The sequence below is a fragment of the Pavona decussata genome, unplaced genomic scaffold, assembly GCF_977016875.1.
Source record: "Pavona decussata unplaced genomic scaffold, jaPavDecu1.1 SCAFFOLD_80, whole genome shotgun sequence".
Taxonomy (NCBI): domain Eukaryota; kingdom Metazoa; phylum Cnidaria; class Anthozoa; order Scleractinia; family Agariciidae; genus Pavona; species Pavona decussata.
Genome location: NW_028145498.1, coordinates 271,392 through 276,293, shown reverse-complemented (window position 1 = coordinate 276,293; position 4,902 = coordinate 271,392). Strand labels below are relative to the sequence as shown.

The window sequence follows — 4,902 nt, the reverse complement described above, 5'->3', positions numbered from 1 at the left end:
TGGATTTTTGAAAAGGTAGCCCCCAGAAATTGGGCAGATTTTGAGACCTTCTAGGCTGAAGGAATATGCTAGTCATTAACAAGACTTCAATTAGGGTTTATCACAAGATTTTAAGCAAGGTCAAAGAATAGTATGGGAGAGAAAAACGAAAGAGGCTTTTCTTTGGAATTAGACATGACACTAATTAAAAACATCTGCATGAAATGAAACATGACCTGTGAACTTCCTACAAAATGTGTCAGAATTTAGCGATGATTAACCGCGCCAACGCATGGAAAATCTGGCCCAAAACCCGGTCTTTTAGCGCTCAAGTCTAGCTTTCTTCAACAGGATCGGCTTCTTGAGAGATTCATGCTGCACGCGAACTAGAATCACGGCGACCGAACATCTGCAGGAAACTATTTATGAAACTCGAGAGCGGAAATACCACCCATAATCGCATATCTCGACTAATCGATCACTAGCCTATAACGACGCTACAGTTATAAGGGTGAAAAATAATCAAAATAATCAAAACTCACGCTTTTTGAAGAGAAAATCCTTGCCCATCCTTGCTAGTGTTTTCCATACTAACTTAAGTTCCCGGATGTTGAAATCAACATTTGAAAAGGGAAGGGTTAGCGCCCTTTTCTACCACAAAAATATACTAAGTCTTTGGCTGGGTAACAAATTCGCGGAAATTCCACGTTGGCCGAAAGGAAATCATCCCTAAGACCTACTTTTTAAAGCCAAAGACTGTCACCTCCTCAAGCAAAGCACACAACATACTACCTTTTATAGTTTACGCCCGAGTAACTGAAAGTTACCCGTTTAGCTCAAAAGAACTAAATAGGAAGCATATTAGACGAGGCAGGACGCTGCACTCGTAAGACTTTTTCCCTCATTAGACTTAATGATGTCCTCAGGAAAACTTTGCTTCAGGAAGCAAAACGAAACGCTAGGTCTAATGACTTAGTTCCGATCTCAGAGCGCGCGCCGAATTCAAAGCCAAATCGTTGCGCGGTTAAAAGACGTTTCAGAGAGAGTGGGGCTAGGTTAGCAAAACAGGGAGGGAGGGAGGGAGGGAGGGAGGGGGGGGGGGAGAAAAATATTTTGATTTTATAAATATCTGCTAATGACCCATTTATACATTCTTCTTATTGACTTAGAATCAAAAGAACAATGCAAAAAAAAAAAAATAAATAAATAAATAAAATCTCACAAGAGAAAGTAACGCAAGGCGATATTTCTGGAGCCATGTTCTCAAAAATCCAGGTATATATATATATATAAATATATTTTTCGCTCGAATTCGCGCGGCTTAGCTCCGCTCGGGCCGGCTCGGCCCGACAAATTTATTGCCCTCGCTTCGCAAGGAATTATAATCTGCGTTTGCAGATTGTTACCTTCATCATCTTATTTCTTTATAGATCAATGTCTTGTCTTCCGTAATACTGTGATTGCTTTATCCTGTGTCGCCGTCTTCCTGCTTGTTGTTATTGGCCTTTTGCTGTGGAGACAACGAAGAGCATTTACTCGCAAGGCAAACACTTCGGACAAGTGCACCTGTGATAAAAGTGGACGACACAATACTTCTCGTGATGAGCAAGTTTCTGAGCCAGGTCTATATATAGAGCTCAAGCCAAGAACCTTGGAGGGGCAGTCACGTGCAGCACCTGAGTACCAAGAATTACAAAGCAAAAAGGAAACTCCCGGATATTACAATTTGGGCGTCATTAGGGGGCAAACATCAACAGATGAACAGGTGTACGAGCAAGTAGGGACTGCTTAGTCCTAATTTGAACCTTTTTTGCTGGTTGTAGCTGTTCGAAAGTTGAATTGTGTACACCTTATTAAATACACAGTTCAAACAAGTACCATAATTATTTTCGATGAACAGCTAATCGACCATTTACCACGTGTTAGTGTTGACAAACTCACTTTACCTAAAGTGAGAATGAACAATTTTTCAAATATACAGTTGGGAAATATATATTTTCTAATCTTTAAAGGGTAGTTTAAATTTTTTACTTTTGTCTTTAGTTCAGTTGAACATTCTTTTGTCCAGTACTCAGTATTTAGTACTCAGTAATTCAGTCAGACGATGGAAGTCCGCGTAATTGTTCGTTCAAATAAAAGGTACAAAGTAGACCTTTGAATTGAATCACCATGAGGGTTTGTTTGCTACCAGCATGCTTGGTTTCAATATTGAATTTTTGGCCGCTTTGTTGTAAAACAATGTACCATTTCCAGTTTATAGTTGAGACATCTGGAGGGCAGTCAAACTCCAAGTATTGCCCAAGGTATCTTGGCACGATGTAGAATCAGCCCATCTTGTGAACTGTATAGACTTGTAAGGTACAGTTTCTTTTTTGAAAACTAGCACAAATGATACACATAAATTGCACAAGCAGTAATTAAAGATCATAGGAATAGGTTCCAAGCCTTCAGTTCTGGTGCTATTCCTGTAAAATGTACTTAACTGCGAGTCGTGGACTATAGAGAATCTGCAGAAATTCTGTGCAGATACACCTGTGCAGATTTGTTATTACGTTAGAGCGGTTTTCAATTGAGTGTCGAAAGTAATTTCGAGCTTACTTAGGTTTTGCAGGTTTTGCACAACTCGCACTACTTTCTCATCCAATGGGAATCCAAACCAAAACAAATTGTGCTTTGGCCGCACGCGTTTTCCCGCGCTTGGCCTTAGTTACATATATTTTCTTTGAATTCTGATTCTCTTATTGTTATTATTATTCTTATTATTCTCTTACATCTGTTGCTCTAGGACAGAGAATTACTTTGATTTTGGTTTTACGACACTCAATTGGAAAACGCTCCAATCGTCTCTGCAATTCTTGTTGCTTGAAGTGTTTGAAGTGCTGCATTTTCGATTACATTCAACAAAGCTTTGGCCGGACGGTTGCACGTACAACCTGAGTCGACTTGGTTATAGTGAATAGCATTAGCATCTTATCATTGGGCTTCGGGTGCTTTTTTACGTCCTGTTACATGCTTTGTTGTTGTTGAACGTGTTTACTGTTATTTTTTGACTTTGTAGAGTCAGAAGTTTATAAATGCCTGTTTTTGTCTTCTCATTAAAATAGGACTGTATTTAAGATGGTGGTTGTTGTTAAATCAGCATCAAGGAATTCCCACTTTATTATAAGGATCGCGATTTTCAAAACAAGATTTTTTTCAACGTCTTATATATCTTATATTAGTATAAATCTACTAGTGTTCTATCACGAATGCCGTTCTCTGATTGGCTACGCTACTCGCTATCGATTCTGTGATAGATAGTGAGTAGCGATTTTCAACAAAATGGCGCTCGCTTCTTGGCGTTTTCGAAGTGTCTGCGATGAGGAAATAGATAATTTACTTGTTCAGTTTTGAACGACTAGTAGATTTATACTAAAACAATTAGATTATTCGCTCTCGATTTCTATGCGTGATAGTTGATTCGGGCTTCGCCCTCATCAACTATCACGCGATAGAAATCTCGAGCTCATAATCTAATTGTTAAATAAAGGGTGGAAAGCACCTGGGGCCAAGCCAAGCTTGAGACCATACATAGACACTTTATGATTCCATGATATCAAGAATACCGTATAGTTAACCGAACTTTGTAATGTCGTCAGCCTCGTTCACCCTTGGAGTGAGGTTAGTAATACTCCTGGCCTTGACGGTAGACCAGGTTGCAGGACTAACCTCTTTTAATTTGTTCAAAGAGTGGATAACTCTATCCAGTGGATAAATTGCTATCCAGCGGATAAAATTTACTCCAACCAATACAATTTATCTGCTGGATAGCGACTTATCCGCTGGATAAAATAATCCGCTCTTTGAACAAGCAAGACCTTTTGTTTTCTGTTGTTTATAATCGTGAACTTGGATTAATTTTTTGAATACCTAAGAACGTAATCTTAAACTACATGCTTCACCATTTCTGGCCAATACGGAATTACGCGGTTCTTCACCTCCAGTATGGCTCAAGATATTAACTAATATTATGAGACAGTGTCGTTATGTTTAATTGATGACTCGCCAATAATTTATTCCCTAACAAATTCAAAACTTTCTCTTTTGTTATTCGTTGCATGCTTCAAACTTTTAACCACGAGTAGTGAAGATTGATAAAACTCGATTATCTGGCTGCTCTTATTTCTCTAACACTCATAGAATTTGTATTTAACTTACATGCTAGAAAAAAAGACAACGTTCACCTTGACAGCGAAAATATATCCAGGGTATTCCGTGGTTTGCTCAGTTTCAAAATGCCCGCACTCGTGAGACTAGACTTGTGACCCTTCCCTAGAGAGTATAACTTTGTAATATCTCGTGATTTTTGTTCCCTACTGTTTACTTTTTCCTTGTATTGTTCCAAGCAGATTGTAAATCATGTCGTTCACAGTCCAAGAGTCGTTGTCGTAAACCTTGTCAGGTGGCAATAAAGAGTACAGTGGATGGAAAGCTGCTTTTTTTTATTCCCCCCAACACAACACCTAGCCTCACCTCGTGGGAATGCTTTTATAATCTATTTTTATGATATCATGAGGCCGAGAATGGAAGCAATAATTAGTTATTAATTACAAAACAAACGACCTAACCAGGCGAAACGAAGAGACATGAACAAGGTTGCATTCTGATTGAAATTAAAAAAAGCCAACGGATTTCTTTTTTCCGAGTATGCCTGCGTCACTTTCTAGAATAATCATCATTCTCATTCATTCACCAGGCTGGAAATATACCATCACATTTCTTTCATATACCACACGTTCGACATTCAAATCCTAGCAGTATGCAGGATGTTTGTCCCATGAACCTAGTTTAATGGCCTTAGCTCCCACGAGTCTCCTGTAGCTCAGTGGTAGAGCATCCGAACTCTGAATCGGAAGGTCTTAGGTTCGACTCCTGATAGGAGCA

General features: G+C 39.0%; 1 non-coding gene across 1 annotated transcript; it reads left to right on the top strand.

The window, feature by feature from the left end:
• The first annotated feature begins 4,829 nt into the window (after positions 1-4,829).
• Trnaq-cug (transfer RNA glutamine (anticodon CUG)) lies at positions 4,830-4,902 on the top strand. Its single transcript has one exon. It is a non-coding gene; the product is annotated as a tRNA-Gln (tRNA).